At 32.0% G+C, this 23,582-nt stretch overlaps 1 protein-coding gene and 1 long non-coding RNA gene across 3 annotated transcripts in view; one reads left to right on the forward strand and one right to left on the reverse strand.

Moving 5' to 3' along the window:
- Positions 1-23,582, reverse strand: part of LOC108917605 (GATA-binding factor A-like) — a 181,253-nt gene that overhangs the window by 99,629 nt on the left and 58,042 nt on the right. The window lies entirely within an intron of this gene.
- Positions 9,047-10,378, forward strand: LOC111693174. Its single transcript, XR_002763360.1, has 2 exons — positions 9,047-9,360; positions 9,457-10,378. It is a non-coding gene; the product is annotated as an uncharacterized LOC111693174 (long non-coding RNA).

Raw genomic sequence — 23,582 nt, forward strand, 5'->3', positions numbered from 1 at the left:
AAATAAAAAAACGATGCTTTTTGGTAAGAGAGATTACTTTTATCATTATCCAGAGAAGCCTTGTAAGGTTGGGAACGTCGTAAACAATATGATTACAAAGAGGAAAATAAACGATATAGGAACAGTTTACAGAGAGAAACGCGTGTACTGTTTTTTTAACGTTTGTAAGTTTCAATTTCTTTAATGCTTTTAGGAAAATCATTAAAAACCGTGCTAAAGAACTTATTCTCTCTTTTCTCCGAAGAAGCCAGGTTGTTCCTATGAATATCATTGCGTACTATAGTCTATTTTTAAATTAAAATGAGTGAATGTCAAAGACAAATTTACACTGCAAAAGTTACTAAAAACTACCCTAGATAGCATCAGACTATCAAGTATATACTCACTGCAAGTGCTTCCTCATTTTGAGTACAATAAGCTTTCATTACTTTTAAATGGGGTTATTAAGTACCTATTCAAAATAATGTGCAATGAATAAATATCTAATTCTAGGTTTATTTAACTTTTATATAGGTATATATTTTTAAAGTAGTTAGGTAGGTAAGTACTTCCTACATAACAATGAAAAACTGAATATGAATGAAATAATATACTACGAACCAAACATATATAAATGACTGATTCCAGTTTTCACTTTTTAAATAAAATTTTATTGATTCACATTTTTACATTAGCATTGGAGTAATGGTGTTTTTGTCACTTTGAATTGTTGCACTTCTAGGAACTACGTTTATTAAGTTACCGGATAATTGTCAAATAACTGATAACTGAACTTCGTTCATCATCTGCAGGTGTTCAAAGTAACAAAATAAGTTTTATAATTTATAATATTATTGGTAAAAATGAGGGACAAATCATGTCTTTAACAATTTTATTAATTATTCCATGAGTCAGTATCCATATCGCTCTCGCTATTATTAATTGATATGATTAAAGGTTCAATGAGATCGTCCATAATTCCGTCACGTGTTCCCATTTTTTCTTTCTACTTAATCACATGTTCTACACATTTTTTCCAGTTTAGGTATATTTGTAACATTATTAAGAGCCTCTATTAGTTCCCTTGCGTCCTTCAATTTATATGTTTTATTTTGGTTGCCACTTCATTCTTTACCTGTGCCCAAATCAATTCTATAGGGTTTAATTCACAATGATATGGCGGTAATCGTAAGACAACTTTATTTTCTTTTTTTGCCATTTCGTCAGTTATATACAAATTATATTTATCTTTATTTTGGCGAATTAAATATAATAATTGCGATCTCACCATATACCTTCTTCAAATTCGATATTTTTTTATTGTAGCCATATCTTCATATCAATTTTTCTTATTGATGTTGTCGGAATAGATTCTACTCTTCGACTATGGTATGATTCATTGTCCATTACAATAACAGAATTATCTGGTATTTTTTTTTTAAATCAGAAAACCACTTTTCAAATACATTTGCATTCATTTCCTCGTGATAATCCCCACTCTTCTTAACAATGAATATTTCGTATCATTTTATCAATATTTTTTTCAATATATTATTTACTCGTATAAGCTGTTTCGTAAAAACATAAATTCAAAATGTTAGTAATTTGTTTTCGTTGAATGTTGACCTACATGAGGTAAAAGAGACCCAACGAGAACATTAGTCTGATTAATGTTCACTAAAATATGAATACTTCTTCTGAATTGGTACGTAGATTATTAAATACTTTAAAGGAGAATAACCCAATGAATAATAGATATGTAACAAGTTTTTTATTATTGCATTTTTTGTCATCTCATCCACATCACAATGGGGTGTTTGTGTAAAAAAGTGTGTATATTGTTTTGTTACGAGTACTGTTATACAATGAAAGTTAATACGAATTGTACAAGCAATTTCGCTAATAACTCCTTACACAAATTTCTTTTCTTTTTATTGACTTGTGACTGTTATTACACAAAACCTCTTATTTGTATAATTCTTTTATGTCTTTCTATTACTAAATAATAGAATGGCAGTGGTATGAGATTCTAGTCGAGCTTCCTGTTAACAAATGGATCAAGCTGACCGTTGGATTCGTTTAATTTTTACATATTATTTTAATTATCACTTAAATAACGATATCTTACAAAAACAAAAAATACTCTCTAAAAATACACTTTAGAATTATCACGAAATATAAAATAAGAAACGGTTTGGTATTATAAGAGGTGCCGTCAATTGGTTAACATTTTCGACAGTTTTAAGGGAAGTTAGGCAGTTCACGGCCAGAAGGCGGCGGATCCAATGCCGACAGATATAAGGGTGGCATAAAAAAGGCAATTTGTTGCTTAAACTGTTATAATCCTTGCGGGCTATAAATATCAAAATTTTGGGTGGATATCAGCCCTAGCTTTGACTTGTATAGCTTATAAAATCAATGCAACTTAAAAATCAATGGTATTATTATTGCCCAATGCTTTTCTAATGTATTTATTTGAATAATCAACTCTCCTTAAGGATGGGAACTCTATTTGAGTAACTTCTTCCTGCCGACTGCCTAAAAACTATGAAACATTGTAAATGATAGATTGATTCGGGTGTTGCAGTTATCGTAAATTATCTTATCTTATCTTATTATCTTATTTTTCAGTAACAGAACATAATTATTATGGGCTCACACATCACTTCCACACGGTGCCCTTGACAATTTCAGAGCCATATCCATAGTACCTATAATCAGTAATGTCTTTGAAATAATTATCAAGCGTAGGACTGTTAACTACTGCGAAGAAATTAATATTTTCTCACATTCTCAGTTTGGTTTTCGTAAAGATAAATCTACTGTCAAGGCGTTACTGAAATTAGTGGATAAGATAGTAGATGTGTGTGACCTCACTAAAGCATTCGATTGTGTCAATGTTAATATCTTGCTAAATAAATTAGAATATTACGGTCTCAGAGGTATTACACTAAGTTTGCTATCATCACACTTTTCCCAGATACAACAATATGTTAACATGAATAATCATGAGTCAGATCTACTCCCCATAAATAACGGAATCCCTCAAGGCTCTGTTTTTTAGGTCCAATTTTGTTTCTCGTTTATATTAACGATTTGCCTTTTTCCATTGGCAGAATATCTACAGCAACCCAAATAAATTTAAGAGCACTAAAGCGCATTGTCAAACAAAATCGTCGCATTGATTGTGGAAAAATTTGTGTGGAATGGAATAGGATGACAGGGAGAAAATTTTCCAGGTCAACATGTCTCCGAGCTGTCAAAAAGATTGGCTTTAAGTTTTATAAGATAAATATTTTACTATTAATTTTAATTATTTGTTAAGCGGTTACATTTTCAGGCAAAATCCCATCAAAATTGGTCTCAAATGCAATGGAACTCTGTTATATGGAGCGATGAATCTCGATTCGAGATTTGTATTGGCGATAACAGGGGGCAGGGTCTTAAGGCTCAAAGAGAAAATTTATAACAATGACTTTTTACGGAGAAAGGTGAAGTTTCCTGCATCGCTAATGGTCTGGGGTTGCATGTCGGCTCAAGGAGTGAGTAGTCTACATATTATAGAAGGAAGTGTCAATGCCAGAGATTATATAAATATCCTCCGAGAAAGTTTATTACCATCTATTGATAAATTAAAGACAAATGAAAATGAATATATTTTCCAGCAAGATGGGGCCGCATGTCATACGGCAAAAACTGTCAAGGAGTGGTTGTCAAACCATAATGTAAAGGTATTAGACTGGACATCTAGCAGTCTAGACCTCTCTCCTATCGAGACTTTATGGCATGAAATGAAAAAAAAAAATTACGTGCTGCGCCTGCAAGAAGTCTTTCAGAATTACGGGAAAGATTAACTCAAATTTGGTATTCTTTTACGCAAAAAGATTGTCAAAAGTTAGTTAATACCATGTCCAGGCTCATCATTGCTGAAAAATTAAATGTATAGGCTGAAATTTTCGGTGGGTCCTGCAACAAAATCTTTATTCTTGTATGGAAGCGGGCGGTCATTAATTTGAACATTTAATCAACTAAGTAGTAAGTATGCAACTAAACATAATTTAAATTTTAAAATGTAATTTTTTTTCAAAGTATTGGGAGGAATTATAATATTTAAAGTTTGTTGTAAAGAAAATTGTAAGAGCTTTTAAAAGAAATATTACTAAACCCCCAATGCCATTTAAATATTTTGGGGTGATGCTTACCCTTGCTTGGGGGTGAAAGTGGCGAAGTCAAAAATACCTTTAATCTAAAATCAACGGGTCTGAGCATGTTTCTACAATCTTGACGCAGTTCCTGAAAATGGCTCTGTTTCGTTTTCATTTGGCCACCCTGTATAACGTCATTTGAGGGATATTAATGTGGATGAGGATATATTAAGTTTTAACGAATTCCATAAATTGTGTAAAAACTTTTTATTGAATAACTGTTAGAGACTTTTTAGAAATTAATGCTGACTAAAAATGTACTATGTACGTAGAAATGGTCAATAAATACTTACTTACATATCAGATTGTGATTGTTTTTCTTGACCTTCTTAAACTTTTTGTCTACTTTCTTGTTTCGTTTACTTTCTTTCTCTATCTTTTTTAAAGACATATAAAAGTGTGATCCTAATAGACATAGAGACGCATGGTTGTCCCTTTGGTAAGAAATAGGGCAGTATCTAGATGATACATCTGCTGCCTACCGCCTAGATCCAATTACTCATAGGAACAATAATTTTTCATTAGTTTTAAAGCAATACATTTAAGACTTCAAACTGACATGTACTATTTTTTTCCTAAGAATTTTACCGCTTGGTCTGCTATTTTTTGTTTAAAGTAAAAATAAATATTTAGGTAGTATTTAGAAATTATGCATTGACCTGCTTTATACTGCTATTTAATTAAAATAATACCTAAACACCTCGCAATAATGTAGATCAAAAAATGGTGTTTGTATCATTTTTAAAATGTTAAAAGGAATATTAATATGATATGATATATTGAAACTAATTCAAATCAAAGTTTATTTAGGGACATGCGGTATTATCCAACGTGTTATGATAAAAGTCAAAAGACCAACTATGCCATCAATTCCCTCGCTTAAGTATTTACTAAATAATAGTAATAATACTCTTATCTAAGGCATCTGAAATTGTAATTACAATAACATTTAACTTTAGCTGTAAGTAGTAGATCATTTTTGTAAATATTACAAATTATTCTGCTTTTGCGGTTATAGTAACGACTGCTATTTGCAGGAAATTGAAAAGTTACAGCAATATATCTGTAGATTTTGCCGGCTTTATTGACCAGAAAAATTTTCATTGTAGTCAAATCCCTAGAAAGATCTTTCTGATGAAGTGACATATTTTTATAGGATCAAAATTATTAAATAATATGTCATAAAATAAAAAAATATCCTAATATATCTACAATGAGAGCTATGATTTTATAATTTGAATATGAATCACTAGTTGTAACAACGTAATTTAAATAAAAGCTGACCACAGTAGGGAAACATTAAATTGAAATTACACAAAGGTATGAGCAATTAATCAACGGCGATAATTATTTTATTTTATATCCAACTTAGGAATTACAAAACAATTCTTCGCTCATTTCCTGCCTTACCAGGGAAAAGGAAAAACTGTCATAAATAACATTTAAAACAAGCTGTAAAGATAAAATAATTTAATATAAACTATATTAACATAAATTAAACTTGTCTATGCAAAAAATCCATTAATAAAACATATTAAGCATGGCGATATATCAATACGCTATCTTAAATACAACAAGAAAATATTATGCAGTTTTATCATTCATCGTAACTTGGTTTTAAGGTTATTCCTGGTCTTGCGGATAAATTAAATGCGATTGTGTTATATCAAAGGCTGCTATAATTATAATTGAAGTAGTTCCATTTCGCTTAATTGCTCTGTTATCTTCAAATTTTAAGTGTCGCCTCAGAACAGTTATAAAAAGTATAATCTGTATGTAGTCCTACGATTACTAAAATTACGGGTTTAATTAGATTTAATTAATTAATAATGAAATCAAGGAGGATTCCGGCAAACCTGTTGAAAAAAGACTAGATTTATTATCTGTTTAGATTTATTAGTTGTTAGTTAGACAGATAATGTTTCTACTATAATTTTACTGGGAAGTTCTGTGGATGGACAAGCTGCAAACAATAATTTAGCTTTTCGTCTCAAATTCGCATTTTATTATTTTTAACTTGAAATTAGATTAACAATAATTATTATTTACATCACGATTCTCCTGTGATAGATATTGGTAGGTTTTATTTATGTAAGTAGGTATAATAGACGTACAGACGTTTACAAAAAAAACAGTAACTGATTTAGAGGTTAGAATAAATATTTGAAAAGAGATTCTAAATGTGATGTTGTTTCGTCAGACAAAATCCGATTTGAGAATAAACAGTGTCGTGTCCACGATTTCATTATCTTAGTTGAAGTCCGTTGCAATGTTCTGCGAGTTCAATATCCATCGTAATCCTCTACAATATTAAGCAGTAGCAATTGATTTCCGAGTATAATATTATCACTATATCATAATCAATTTTGCATTCAATTTACACCAAATCAGTTGCAAAATTTTCAGAATATTTTGTAGTGTCCAAAATTCTTGAAGCACTAGCTGAAAATATTCTTCATATTCTTCCTGTAATAGAAATTCCGAAAATCCCGATTCCCGACGGAAAGAATTAGCTGTTTTTTTGTTTCTAGCATCCCATCTCATATTAGCATTAAAAGTATTATGCAAATATATTTTGTAATGACCATTCATTGAGTTGTTATTTAGGTACAGAAAAATTATATTATCTAGATAGATAATGTACAAGTGAGCCTGGTTGTATGACGTAGTAGCATCATGGTCACAATGAAGAGTGAATGTCACTTCACTTTGCATAGTATCATCAAATTGATAAAATACCACAATGCTTATTTTGTGTCACATGTTAGTGAGCTATGCTCATCAATGGGATAAGTTCATTTCTGCTTTTGCTTGATAGGAAGACAAAATTACGAACTGAGAAATGTAGAGTTATGAGACTGACATTTTTATATTCTGAATGTTAATTAGTGTTAGTGCAAACATACAATGGGACCAATATGATTTTAAAATGAAATAAAATTAAAATTATTTCAGATACAACCAAGCTTTTTATATTATCTTAAAGTATAGACAATAACATTTATGTTGTGAATAACACATCATTTAAATATCCACATCGACTTCGTCTACACGAGCGAATTTGACGAACCCAATTTTCGATGACTATGCACTAAATCCGATGTGTTCTCACGAATGCAGCGTTCAATGTTCAATCTTAATGCATCAATTGTTTATGGTCTGTTTGCATAGACCTTAAATTTCAATTAGCCCCAAAAGGAGTACTCTAAATGTCAAATCACAGCTTCTTGGAGGCCAGTGAACATTTGCATTCCTTGAAATTATCCTTTCACCATTCACTGTAACTGCATCTCCTATCTCATTTTGGAAAAAAAAATGGTCCGATGATGCCACCATACCATACAGTTACCTTTAGCGGAAACAAATACTTTTCGTGAATCTGTTGTGGAAACGGCAATTTTGCTTGTTAACATATCCACTTAATCCAGAATGAGCTTCATCTGCAAAATTAGGATACTTTTCAAGTTTTTCTAAACTCCAAGCAGCAAATTCTTGGCGCCGGCGTTGGTCCAGTGGCGTAAGTTCTTGGGTCAAAACAATCTTATACAGGTGAAAATTCAAGTCTTTTTGCAAAATCGGAAAAGTAGCCGTATTTTTAAGTCTTAAGTGTTGAGCACGACGAGGAATTAATAAATTTAGATCTTCTGTAACACCAGCTCTTACAGCAGCAATATTCTCAACAGTTCTGGCATTTCGACGTCTTACTAGTGTTTTTACGTAGTGAAGAGTAAAATTATTTTCAAATTTCTCAACGATGCGACGAATGGCAAATAAATAAGGGCGATTATTTGGAGCAAAGTTTTCGCGAAGAGCGCGATAAGTGTTCAAAAAAGAACGTCTATTTTCATAAAATCTTTGGACAATAACCAAAAACGTTCTCGAAGCGCGTATTTAGCTATAAATAATTGAGTATACTGAACAAAATCACTTATTGCTTATATCTGCCAAACAGATTGACTTTCAATTTAAATTTTGGTAAAGAGTTTTACGTAATAAATCTGCACGACGTGAATATTGCCATTATATAATTAATAAAATAATTTAGGAGCTAAAATTGAGGGGTTCTACATCTACATTACAAATGAACTGTGTGCCTTCTATTCCTGTTGAAGAACTGACAGGCTCCCAACTGGTTCTGTATAAACTAAACTTTTAAGGCAGTGCCAAATAAAGACGTCCAGCATATTTTGGCCCGGCGCGGCGATCTAAGTGGCCTTTGAAGCAGTCTATTGCGTCTAATCTACCTTTTTTAGTAAGTTTCAATTAGTTACATTTATGTAGAAGTGGTAAAGAGAAATGAGGAGGAGCATCATCCTGCATGAAATACAAACCATTCCTGGCGTACGGCGGTATGTTTTCAAATATTTTCGGTAACCTCTTTTAAAAAGTACAGATATACAGGATCGTTTAACTGATTGGGCAATACAACGGATTCTATTAAACTGTCGCTGAGTCTGTCTACATCACTCTCTTTAAGCCCTATATTTTAAGCTTGGCTGTATCCCTTGGGATCGCCACGGGCACATAAATTCTTGAGCTGATTGCTTGCTAGATTAGTGATATAGATCAGGAGCGGTGCGCTCGCAGCATACTTCTCTCGTAACATGTTACGGTTTAATTTTGCGGTAGCGTAAATCATCACAATACCGTTTAATCGCATTGTATCGCCTTCTTTGGTTACCTCGCTACCTTTGGTTCCTCGCGCTTACCGCGGTCGAATTCCGGCCACCCGTATGCTTAGTCCGTTTTCAGTTCGCGACAGTGGTAACACGGCCACTGAAAGGAATTTCTCCGTCGCGCGGTGTTCGTTCCCTCCCCCTACCAATTTCTTCTGGTTTCCGTTTTGCTTCTCGCTGTGACTGTCAAAGGCGAAATGGCTGCATGTTCTTTGATGGAAAATTTGTGCGTTATTTGAAGCATCCGCAAGGGATACTTTTTCATCGAGGCTCTAAATAATTCTCTAGTGTAGTGTGGTTGTCTGGATACCGTATTTTCTCGTTTGATGGAGAATTAAACTATTTTGGGAAATAGACAGCACATTTCGACTTTACGAGCTGAAGGTACAGAAGTTGAGCCCGTTTTATTAATCGAAGCTATCAGTTTCCGTCAGTAGAAGGCCCTCGTCGAGAGTGGAGGTTCGACCTCCCTTCTGTGGAAAAAAACCCTTAGTAAAAAGGTAATTTTTCTTCTCATTATTTTCACCTAGTTATACAGAGCATGCAGTGTTCTCGTGATTTAGTTTTACCGTTATTACAACCGTATTTCTATACAGGTTTTTTTTTTCTGCTTCCTCCTTCATCACCTCCGTCCTTTGGTATGTTTATTTTCTGCCTCCCCACGTCGACTGTGACGAGTTTGATTGTTGTTGGCGGAACCCCTGCTTGGTGAACTATCACCCATACGCCCCATGTGGTTTGGTGGACCTTGGCGCGGACGTCCTTCGATTTAGACAGCTAGAACTTCACCCCTCGATCCCGAGACAGGGCGACCCTGTACCAGTAACACCCCAGCAGTCATACCGAGTGAAAAAACTGATAAGTATAGCGAGTAGTTAAGGTTTTGTTGGCAACGTCTTGTTAATGTACTGTTTGTTCCTTTATATACCTAATTTGTCATTATTTACATATACGGAGTGTCTACCTTGCGAGACCCTCTCGTTAGTTATTGTTTGTGCCATTAGATACATTATTTGTCATTATTTACATTTACAGAGTGTCTACCTTGCGAGACCCTCTTGTTAATTACTGTTTGCGACATTATATACACCATTTGTCATTATTTACATATACAGAGTGTCTACCTTGCGAGACTCTCTTGTTAATTACTGTTTGTGACATTATATACACCATTTGTCATTATTTACATATACAGAGTGTCTACCTTGCGAGACTCTCTTGTTAATTACTGTTTGTGACATTATATACACCATTTGTCATTATTTACATATACAGAGTGTCTACCTTGCGAGACTCTCTTGTTAATTACTGTTTGTGACATTATATACACCATTTGTCATTATTTACATATACAGAGTGTCTACCTTGCGAGACTCTCTTGTTAATTACTGTTTGTGACATTATATACATCATTTGTCATTATTCACACCTACAGAGTGTCTACCTTACGAGGCCATTCCGCTAATTAACCGTAGTATATTCTATTTATTATTCACTAATAAATTGTTTGTTGGGGAATTGCCTGGTTTTATTTCTCGAACAAGGAATATTCTTGAATAACTGTCTCAGCTCAAGCTTTGGTTTTTTATGTTTATTTAGAGTCATCTTCTCGTCTGGGCAATTGGCTGGCCACCGCCAGGTAAAACGACCCTGAGGAGATCTAGTGAGAGAGAGCTAGTCTATACTAGGTCCTCCGGGCAGGCCTAGGATTTGACTTACCTTTTTTTTGCTACACTCTTTTGCCCAGTGTAGAACCTCCCGCTAGAGGGAGTCGTAGCAAACAATGTCTTGAGTCCGTCTTGTGGACCCTTCAGTAGACTCTTGTGACAGCTTCATTCGAAATACAACGAAAATGCTTGATTTCGGGTTGTGTGTACACAAACTGACCAGAGACTTCTGTTCTTGTTATAGAACTGCAAGAACCTAAAGTCAACGTTCGATCCCGCTTCTTCCAATTATCGGGCACTGCTCTTCGCTATGGATCCTGATATCTGTCCTCTTCGGATTCGGATGATTTATGGCTATTGACTTCCCTGTAGATTGGTAGATTTATTTAAGGACACTCTGTCTCGTGTTCCCGCTTGAATATTGTGGTGTTTCTGGAAATTTTACGGAAAAATCCCGAGGAGTCGTAGGCGGGCGCTCTGCCGACAGCATCAGGCTTTCCTCATGTTCGCTGCAGCTTCCATTCCATTCAGCGTCTTCTACTTCACAGGGTTGCCTTCGAGCAACAGCAACTACTTTGAGATGGTTTTTCCATGCTTAGTACGAGTGAAATTCGAAATATACTCTAGATTTGGATTACAACAGTAGAAACTAACGATACGTTAGTTATTTAAAAAGCCACTTAAAGCATCGCTTATTATTTATGTTGATTGATTAAATCAGCACTGTAGTGAGGTTTGTGCCTTTACTCGACTCTAATCGATATTATGTTCAATTAAATACAATTGTGTTTAAGGTATACGTACTCGTATATCGACGTAAGATACGTCGAACGTAAATACAAGCCTTTGAAAATCATAACTGCGCATGTGTAGCTGTCAGTTTGTTTACGCCTCTTGCATTGATTTAAGGATCTAGTATTGACAACTATTGTCTAAATCAAAATAAAATCCTAAATAGTGTCTAAAGAATATCTAAGTCGTAAACTGGGTCCGTATTGTGGAATATATCCGAATCCCGCAATCTTCAGACTGCCAATAAAAGTAAGAAGCCTATATTTTATTGCCTTTCCTGAAATTAACAAACAAGCTCCATAAAGGCAGAGCTAATGAAAGTCGTACTGCTGCCCCGTAGGTGCGGTTGGATTTACCGAGAGTGGTAAAGCTGTCGGCGTATCAAAAAGGGCTTTGGCGTATATAAAACACTGTCTCCGCGTCGTGTAAGAGCCTGCAGAGTGGCTGTGGGAGTGATAGCCCTACGTACACAAGGACCGACTTCAGAAATTTCCAGAGCCGCTAAAAAACAGGCGCACTAAGTGGTTTTTGTGAACTTCAGATATAATACTTTTAAGTACCTTAACACTGATAATAGTGAGAATCATATCAGTTGAAACAGTATTTTCATTTACGTTTCACTTCCTCCTAGGTAAGTAAATACAAAAATGAGCAAGCAAGGACAATATTCTTTCAATATTCAAATGATTTTATTTAAGGAAGTAATGATGAAGTGATAAAATATCAGGTGAGTAAAAATATATACATATTTGATGATTTTGCTTGTGAACTGAAAATTTTCTCAGAAACTATTTTTTAAAAGAAAACATAGAGAATAGATTTCGATATCTGCCTGAATAATAAAATAAAAAATATATATTTTAAATTAAAAAAATCAAAACTGTTAAACATATATTTGAAAAGAAACATAGCTGCGCAGAAAATGAAAATATATTGGTAATACTTTCTTCTTCTAAATTCTTCCTATTTAAAACTTTCTATTGGAGAACGGCAGGATGAAGAATAAAAAAAGAATGTCACGTTTATGTTAAAATGTACCTTAAAAATTTATTTTTTCAAAATTTTTTAAAATTAATTACATCAAGTCAACATTTGTAACGCAATATAAGGCTACCTGTTTACAAATCTGAAGAGGTAGGTAGAATGGTAGGTAGAATGCTTAATAATAAGCATTTTCAATAATCAGAATAGTTGAAACTGCAAAGGGGTGCATAAAATTAATAATCAATGTTACATGAAAACAGGCTTTAAATAGCGTATCGTCTGCTTTTTAATATTAATAATGCACATCTTTCAAAATTTCTAAAACTGATTCTGATTGCATAGTTACAGTATGTCAAGTTTCATATATACACAATGTTCGAATTTGTAGAAATTTCTTTAATGATAAGCATAATGCATTTTCAATAATCAGAATCGTTGAAATTTCAAAGCGGTATTTAATACTACCAATAAAAATTATTAAAACTTATTGAAAACCTTTTTAATTGTTGTCGACTTACATAATACATGAAACGAATGAATGAATAAATCCCTTTTAGTTTAAAAATTATTGCTGAACAAATGTGTAAGTGAAGTTATGTATTTTTCTACATTCTTTTTTAATTATATTTTCCTTTTGTGAAAGTATAGCGTGCCTGTGGTGTGTATGATAAGTGCAAATAAACGTACTAATATAGTCCATCAATACGATAACAATGAAATAATGAAGATGATTTCCAGACAGGACTAACATTTTTTGGTTCCAAAAAAAGGTCATCGTATCAATGTGGTAAGTAGATATTAAAAATGTCCTACTTGCAAAAAATGTTTATAAAAATTTTATCTGTTTCCAGCAAGTCTTCTTCTGCTAAATCAACCAACATAATTCTCAAGGCTTTTACCTTACATAAATGTAGTAAAGGACCTAAATATTTAAATACGAGGGGATTTTACAGAGATGTAATGGCCGTAATGTATATGTGTTGAGGTAAAATCTGTTTTAAAGCTCCTTTACATTACCTGCACAGCAGTATTCTTCTAAGTATAAATTATCTTATTTCTTACTCTAGGGTTAAAATGACAAATAAAAAAATACAGCATAAATATTGTATTTTCAAGAGAGTCTTAAGTATAATCTGTTTTCAGAATAAGTACGAACATTTCTGAACGTATACCTTTATAAAAAGAAATCTAAAATATTAAGATCAGAACACTTTGAATAATACATTTCATAATGTAGGTTGCTTATTTCTTCTTAAAACTTTAAATTGTCTCGCCAGTGAATTTTTTTAAAGTGGTAACTCTGGAAGGTAGTGAAATGAGGCTAGATTTATTCGCATTTCGTTAAAGCGAATTAGTGATTTTTCAATTAATTATAGTTTTTGAAATTATTAGCAATGGCTGCTTTTGTTTAGTACACCCTGTATAACTACACGCAAATGACTTTGAAGAAATCTGTTACGAAATTCCTGTATCAGAATGTCGAAGAAGCAAATCTCTTAAATTACAGGTGGGGTCCATGACCTTAGCAACAGAATCGAAAACCAAAAATGAGTTATTTAGTTCTTAAATTCATATATCTGCTTCAAATTACAAGCGTTGTGCGTCCACACCCATTTATTTATTAAATATATTATCTGTTATAATTAACTGTTTGTAACATTGACAAACGTTGCCTTAGTAGCAGTGTGACTTCGAAAAAATTAGTAGGTACAAGTACTTCTAATGAACACAATAACACAAATATTTCAACACACGACACAAGGAAGCTCTTTTCGTATAGGTATGTTAAAATGTAAAAGGTATTTAGTCAAAACAATTCAAGTTCTTATGTACACAATTCTTGTGACATTTTATAGAAACTTAAATGTAGGTATGCAATAAAACACATTTTAGCTGATATTAGGTCTGAAGAACTGAATCGTGACAGCCTAAGTGACCGAGGATATCTGATTGTTTGAAAACTGTTTGAGACTGCTGCAGAAATGATTCTACTATTGCAGAAAACAACCAAACTAGCAGCGGAGCTCATTTTATGTCTGAATGGTGAATATCAATACGCATAACATTATACAGAACATACCTGCCATATTATTAAGGTTTCGTGTCTTTGTCGCTCCTACTATGGACTCTCGATCAGAACATTTTGCAGACAAAATCAGTTTGGTCAAGCAAGACGTAGCAGAGTACTATATCCATGAATAGTATGAATAACATTTTTTACAGTTGTTTTCGTCCCAAATAATTCAATTTATACAACACTTCTCTAGACATCAAATTTTGATGATAAATGAAAAAGTTACATTTCATAGATTTTTACATAATTCTGCAACTATTTTACATTTATACTCGGTAGTATTTATGTACAATTGTTTACTGCGAATCAGGTAAAATTACACTTTACAGCAGCACATGAAGAACATGAAAGTGAAATAAAAATGAGGTACTTATTTACTGCCGCTCCTTTCGCATATATCAAACCTCAGCCTAATTTTCATTAATTTAATCGGCTGAAAACGCACCCGTGAAGAATAAATTAGGTAAGCCGTGCCTGGAATCGGCTTTAATAGGGCCTGTTTTAGTGCAACACGGTGACACCGAACGGCGGTACCCCCTTTGATTCACCAAGACTGCGCCCTGATCACTTTATGTGACATTAGACAGGCGCCGGACGATAACGGTCAATAAAAACTAGATTTGGGAATACTTTTTATATTTCTCCCAGGCCTCGAAACGTAATGTAACTATATTAATAGCTTTGTTTATGATGTAAATTTCACGTAGTTTGCAAATTATTTTTATTATGCATGTGTTATGGCTGTGGACTATTTGCTAACGGTTATGGATTTTGCACTGCAAAAACGGTTGTTTAGTGTGACATTTTACACTAAGATTTGAAATAAATATAACAAAGAGGTCTGTTAGCGTCAAATATGCGACCAAGTAATTGGAGTGAGAATTTTTTGCTCTTTTACCAAATACGTGTAATATTTAAAGAAAACACTAATAATGTAACTGATACTATTGGTTCTATAAGCTACGCTATCTAATGCTCACAATTTGCACAGCACTCCACCAAAAATCTTAAGCAAATATGTGCCTAATTGGGTCACCAAAGTTGATAGGTACATATGTCTCGAATTAATAGTCCAGGAATAAATTTCCAACCAACATGATCATCAGCAAAGGATTTGATGAAGTTTGAGAATCTTGCACGAACATCAAATTCCCAGTCTGAGTTTGATATCTGTTTCACAAAAACGTTAATTTATTTACGCGTATGCTCTGTAGAATCCATTTGGAAAATTTTAATAAAGTTTTAGCAAAGAATTTGCTTTTATAATACACATTAGAACATTATTTTGTTGAAAAAACATGTATAATAAATTTTACTTGAACAGATTTTGTAGTATTGTACTGATACAAATGCAAATGATATAAATAATTCAAATTTTCGGAAAACGGAAATAAGGGAAACTATTTAATATCAATGAAACTAGACGAAATTTTAAAATTAACAATATAAGTAGGTACATTTATGATGACATAAAAAATAAATTAATTAAACACATTATTACAAATAAATGGGTACCTACTTAATATTAATTCGAATAAGAGCAAAATTTGTTCTTGAAAAATAATCTAAAGGTATTTCCTCTAATTTCCAAATTTTCATGAGAGAATGAGAATATTTTCCTACAGTCAAATTAAAATTCTTCATTTTATTTCTAACATTTTTTCAACTACCAGTAGATGAAGAACAAAGGAAGAAAAGATATATGTCTTAAATATATTATGTTTTATTATTAGCTCTTCTAGCAAGCAAATTCAAATGTATTCAAAAAAGGTTCTTAATATTCTCATCAAACAATGTTCTCTGATACCCAAAATCTAGTTATGCAAAAGATATCCAAGTTGATAGACAAGATTTTAAAGTTATAATATTGGGAGAAACAACTACTCTACGGACTATATGCCCCGACTAGCATTGAATTGTACCAGCAATATTTAGTAATTAAAAAATATTTTGGATTGGAAACTGCAGAAACAGTTAAGATCAATCAATCTCGGACATATTTACATGATGATTTTTGCCGAAGGTGATGTTATAATAACAATACGAATGATATATATTTCTTTGGAAGATTAGCTACACTGTTTAGTGATGTTCGGTATGTGTTTTTTAATTAATAATATTTAGATATATCATTTTTAATTTATATTTTACATAATTATTGAGTACTACTGCTTGTTAAAATTGTTAAACATATAAAAAAACAACTGTAGAGTCCATATAACATAGCAAAATCAACCAATACTTCGATTACAACCCCTATAATTAAATTAGAAAGAAGAAATTAGAAGAAGATACAAATTTAAATAGGTACATTTTAGTACACAAAATAGGTTCTTATAAAATTTTTAATTGTCACTTTGACATTTTAACAGCCTAAGAATTATTTCAAGAAATAAAAATATTATAAATTATAATGTATGTAATGAAATATTAATTTAAATAGTTATTATTGTAAACGCAATCCAAGAAAAATGCACAGTTGTTTTTATGTGTGATTTCTTCGATAATTTTAACAAGAAAAGTTCGTATTAATGTATATTCTAAACGGCTCAGTTTTCGGGGCAGAGAGTATTAAAAATATCTCAGAAGTGGTTGACGTTTTAAGAGACATGTCTTCAGGGAAGCTTTGAAAGCTCTTCTGACTGATGTTCACATTTCCTCTGTTAAGCAACTTATTAAGAATAATAAGACTTTTCTCTAGTTTCTTCTGAAGAAGAACATATCTTCGAAAACGTTGAGAGTACATACTGACGACGTGGTAACCAGACTGAAAATTATTCCACTTTTGACAACTGCTACGAAAATGTCTGCCCGAAATATAAACTTGGGATAGTAGATAGTTTGCCTAAATAAGTGTAAAGATTCACTGTTTTTGTATACAGTACAGTTATGTCAATCAATTTCGACGCCACCGAGTATTTTACAAATTTCATTAGTACATTTTTAATTCCTAATGTTTCTTAAAAAGCCGTATTCTCAAAATAAGTAGATTTTGTATTATTATTGCTTAAATATGAAATACGCTAAAACAACAACATTAAAAACCATAAAAAATCATTGACGTAGATGTTTAGATTTTTTGGATATTGACAATGTTTTGGTAGGTAACATAAGCATTTCTATTGTACCATAGTGTTCATATGAAATCCAAAGATTATCAGCTTTAGTTTAGCGAAGGTATAAAATCATCTCTTGTTGATTATTTTGTCGCAAGATGTTGGTATTTAAAAATTACTTTCTCAGTATTGAAGGAATACCCAACGACACAAAAAAGCGAAAAATTCTCTCATTTTAATATATCTGACTTTCATTTCGTTCAATACCCATTGAAATTTACTGACTTTCTTCAGTATTTATATAAAAAGAAAAATGTACAGCTAATTTATAAGTCAATGCTGAAAAACCAAACAAAATGAGTAAATTAGTAACTGGGAACCTTCTGGTTACCAGTCGCCGATAAAAATATAACAATTTTCAAATCTCCAGATCAATGATTCACGGGCACCAATAACTTTTTAAAAAATTAAAGATAACTACCATTTTCAATACTATTTAAAAGACAACAAATAGAAAACAATGTTTTTGATGTTTTATAAAATATTTCTTAAAAAAAATAATGTTATTAATTTTGCTTGTAACATAATTCTCCCGGCTCGACGAATCCTCCGGACAATTCCACAATTTATGATGTTATTTATCCCAAAAAAGGCTGGTACTGATCGTCTGCCCGCAAAGTGGTGTTAAATTTACCTGGCGCCTAGTTTCAGCCGATGAACAACATTATTTTTATTAGGGTTTGATGAGAAAATGATGTCATCTAAAAAGTATATGTATATGTTGTCCCATTAGCCGAGGACGTGGCGGTATCTGGCCGCTATTCACCCGGGTCGACAGCGACTGGAAGAACCACTTCAGTTCCTTCTCACATTTACCAACATAGTATTAATGCCTTCGTAGCTGAAAAATTCCTTGTGACTTCAGTTGGTTATGAAAATGCTACTTAAATTTAATCTTACTTTTACCAACCTTTTAATATAGTGCTCTCGTACTTGTTGAAAACAATCAATTAGTTATGGAAATGCCACTTCGCTTTGCGTTTTAACAAATAGCGTTACAATAGTTTAATTTATTATGAACTAGTACAGTGCTTTCCAAATTGATAAGTTTACAGACCATATTAACATAAGTTTATTTCATATGTTAAAAAAATGCTTGCTTTTCAAAAACTTTTAGTTTTTAGAGAATTTAGAGAAATAGAAGTTCTGCATTCGAGAATATATAATTCCATTATTTTTCTATTCCAGGCTATTTCTCGATTTCATTTTGACAGTCATCAATAACTAAATAATTTCGCACAAATATGAAATTGCAAATGGTGTCAAAACTTTAAAAGCATCTTATATTGTGTAGTTCAGAGCACTTTTGCTTTCTTCAATTTAAAATTGATCTAGGTAAATTGTTAGAAAAAATATTTTAAACATTATGTCAAAATGAAGTTATTTAATTTAATAATTAGAATTTCCGCTAATGGGAATAGCTTTCTAAAACTGGTTTATTATCCATCTTTGATAGTGATCATGGAGTTCCTTCCGGAAAATATTCAAAGATGTTGTTTCAAATCGAACATATTCTGTAATCAGCACAATTTTCAAGTTAGGATAATTGCAGACTTACCCTAAAGTTTAGGACTGTTACAGACATAATACGTGCCTATATTGTAGTGAAGACAGTTGTGTTTTTGATAACTTTTTAACGCCTGTGAAATAACAAAAATATAATATTAAGTTGTCATCCAGCTCATGCTAAAACATGTAGAATGACATACTATACGGGTGGTCCGAATTTTATGCAGGAAACTTCGAGGGTAGATAGATCTCTTTAAAATAATATGTGTTTGCCTTATAAACATAGGTCTGGAACGGCCTCGTTTTAGAGATACAGGGTGTTGAGGTTTTTAAAAAAAATTGATTTTTTGTTTATATCGCACACTACCTCACAGGTGGTATAGAAAGGAGTGTAAATAATTTTGTTGATGTGCTTACAAATTCCACTTACTTTTAAACATAAACAAATATTCTTGTAATATTATCGTTAGAAGTGTCTGCCACAAGGGGATTGTATTGGTATGAATAACTTGAGAACGGCGAATCTTAGGGAAAAAATTAAAGTCACCTTTTTTACGTATTTTGTGCATTAAAATATAAATCAGTTACAATGACATGTAAAAAATGCAGTGGCGTAGGTTTTTTTGTAAAAAAGGGGGTGACCCCTGTCCAGTTGTACACCACTGGTTGAACCTTTAAAGCTCATATTTTAGGAAATACAAGGCCTACTATCATACATTATCTGTACTAAATTTTATTGAAATCGGTTAATAGATTCTGGAGATATAAGCAAAAAATCAATTGTTTTTAACAACTTCAACACCCTGTATCTCTAAAACGAGGCCGTTCCAGACCTATGTTTATAAGACAAACATATATTATTTTAAAGAGATCTATCTGCCCTCGAAGTTTCCTGCATAAAATTCGAACCACCCTGTATATGCACATGTACGACTGTATTTTATTGAATAATTATTACAATTTATTAGTGCAATTCTATTACAGTTCAAAATATCACTATTTCATTTAAAAGTACTTTGAATTTTTAAGAGCAGGTAACGGTAGACTGTAGGAGAGGGGGTTGTGTTCTGCAAACATCTGATTTAATTGGGGGTAATAATTTCAAAAAGTTCGGAAACCACCGAACTAGTAGAACTAGGTACATTAATAGAAAAATTCAAGAATACTTATAGAGTAGCTTTCTAGATTAGCACTTCTCGCTAGCTATATAGTCGCTTCCTTTGGTTTCCTTTGGCAAAATTCGATACAAAATATTACATAAGTATAAAGTATTTATAATATAAAGTCGAGTGACAGGAAAATTACTTCTTTTTTTATGAATCATTGAATTTCCTCGAAATAATAGATAACGAAGTACTGATTCGACAGAGGCAGAGATAGCAACTTCTCTGTAATAAAGGCAGAATCCTGAAAAAAGTAGCAATTTTCATTAGATAGAATTCTGCAATTCTGTAGTTGACTTATCCTGTGGTATAGATGGCTGTGCTAAAAACGGTCTACAATGGTTTAAGTGTAAAACCACACTAATTTAGTCAACATATAAAATTATAGCGTCAATTATGCATTTGCCCTTACTTTTTGTATATTGTAGAAGTGTGTGTTGTATAAACGTAGTGCTAATATATAGTTATCTAGTATTTACGTAATCATATTATTTACCTCTACCTCTCTTTTGCATAAAATGATAAAAAAAAATAGAAATAGGTGTTACTTATTTCAATCTAATTTTTTGAAGAAAAAAAAAAATTAAATACGACCTATTACGATGATCCAATGTTTTTATCTATGGATTTCTGCAGTTCTTTAAGCAACTTTTTGAAAAATCGCCTGTAGGGATTAAAAATCTGACTACTTAGATTTAGTATCTCAAATTTGAAAGATTTAGAATGAGGAATACCAAATTTTTCTTATGTAGAGTTAACATTTTAAATGTATTAAGTTTGTTTCAGTTTAAAATGTTGGGTTACACTACAAATGCCTTGAAAGTATAAAATTAGCCAATTGCTGATGCTGCTGATTATGACGAGTAGTCTATTTACAATAAGTTTGCAATGACGTCACATTTGGTAATTAAGTGCGGCCGATGGGATAACCCTAAATCTTTGTTTATTCCTGGTGCAGAGCTTGTGTTTTCTTCAAAAAACAAGGGATATGGACTAATATGGAGAAACGAATTAAAAGATTGGATAGAATATCAGCTGTTGGTCAATTATAGAATAGAACCTTCTATGGATAATCCGAGTTATCACGGCACTATCCTAAATAAAATTCCAATGACGGCCTCCAAGAAAACAGATATACAAGAGTGGTTAAGTTGAAATAATATTTAGGTATTACGAAAATATAATTTTAAAAACACTGCTGTTACGCTTAGTACAAACGTAACTTGGTGTAAAAGTCTTTAAGTATATTTTATGTTCTTGTTATATTTCGTAGAAATATACCACAATCTGTAATCTGTACCTATATGTAGCTGACAAGCTAGCTGAAAAATATGGGCTTCAAATACTTCGTCTTCCTCTTCAACATTGCAGTTTTAGCCCCATTGAGCACATTTAGAGCAAAACTGAAAATTACTATAGATGTACAGTTTTCAAGATTAACAACAAAATTGTATTTAGAACTAAAATAATGTCTTGAATTTTCTGCTGAAAACAAATAAAACAATTTCTGCGACGTAAATTGTTAAATTTTTTCTCAATATGTGGCACTTGTGCATTTTAATGTTGTTCTAACATATTTGTAGCATATTTGTAAAAAAAATTGAGGTTTATATAACCCCTCTTTACTGAACTATATTTGCAATATGTCTACAACACGTTGACAGATAAATGTTACTTTAGACTGGTAGGGTACTATGTAAAATGAAAAAAACATGTATTATTATGTGCTTAGATACATTAAAAATAAGTAAAAAAGGTACTAGGTATACAAGTTGTTGCAGAGTTACATCGTCAAAACTTTACGGATGATTCTTTAACCAAAAAATAAGACAATAAGTAAAATCAAATCTAAGAACAAATTGGGATTGATAAGGGATGATCTCCGCCGATGTCCATTGTTATGCTACGAAATATGCATATACTTTCCTGCATTATTATTGTTCTTTACAAAGTTAGCTCGTGTACATCGCATTATACAGCTAGTATAATGCGATATCTCAAAATATAGTTACAGTTAAAGGATGATCTAAACAAATTACGAGTAGAATAGAGGAGTATCTGGTATTCGTGTAATAAAATTATTTATATTATTTCGCACTGATGTGACACTCTCAAAGCTGTTTCTAATCAAATTAAACCTATGTAGTACCTAATTACTGAATTTGAGTTTTTAATTTTTATATCCATTTTACCGGTACAGCCTTATAAAACACCGCACTCAAAGAAAAAGCGATATCTATTAAGAAATTTACATATGGCTATGTCATACCGTTTGCCTAAGATTTAAACTTAATTTTCTCAAGTAATTAAACAAATGAGACGAAATGTCCATTTATAATCAATAAAAACATCATTATGTTAATTGATTAATAAATTTTCGGTCTGGTAGGGAATAATTTTAAATAATGCTTATCCACTATAGGTATTTCGTTATTTTTAAATTTTCCTAACCAGTATTATTTATATTTCTTAATATCAGTCTTGAAATAGACATTTATGTAGTGCATATTTAGTTGAAAATTAATCAAGCTTAAACGAGATTTTTTTAATTTGGAAATTATAATTTTAAGAGTGAAGATCTATTCTAAACTCAAATCGAGTCTACATAAACTCATAACTTCTCAAACCCACAAAGCTCTATTTATTTCCTTCATGTTGACAATTAAATTGCGGTACAATTAAAGCAGTAAGATCAAGATTACATTAAAACACAAGAATTCACCGGTGGTGTTGTTTGGTTAAATTTTTCAACCAATAAGCGGTGGCATTATCTGGAGCGTAGAGTGAACGGTTTGTTACTGTTCATTGTAAACGAATAATTACTATTGGTGACGTCAAGATTTAGAGATTTTTCGTTACCAGTACCAATTGGGTTGCTTAAGCTCGGCGGTTTCGTGGCTTGTAAACATTTATAAAGGCTCTGTATACGGTGTTTTATGAGGAACTGTCCATACTGCAATTGCAGAGTTAGGAGACCTAGGCGAGTAACTATTTATGTGCGTATTTATATTTTAAAAGTAAGAAACGATCGGTTACAAAAGCAAAACAAATGAGAAAATGGAAAAGTATGACTTGTTTCAAAAATACGGGATGATTCGCAACTTATCATATATGTCATTAAAGTTAGATTAGGTATCACCAAAAAAAGTTGTAACAGATTTTGAGAAAAAAATGTTATATATNTTTCTCAAATAATTAAACAAATGAGACGAAATGTCCATTTATAATCAATAAAAACATCATTATGTTAATTGATTAATAAATTTTCGGCCTGGTAGGGAATAATTTTAAATAATGCTTATCCACTATAGGTATTTCGTTATTTTTAAATTTTCCTAACCAGTATTATTTATATTTCTTAATATCAGTCTTGAAATAGACATTTATGTAGTGCATATTTAGTTGAAAATTAATCAA

Source organism: Anoplophora glabripennis, unplaced genomic scaffold (assembly GCF_000390285.2).
Source record: "Anoplophora glabripennis isolate ALB-LARVAE unplaced genomic scaffold, Agla_2.0 scaffold58, whole genome shotgun sequence".
Classification (NCBI taxonomy): domain Eukaryota; kingdom Metazoa; phylum Arthropoda; class Insecta; order Coleoptera; family Cerambycidae; genus Anoplophora; species Anoplophora glabripennis.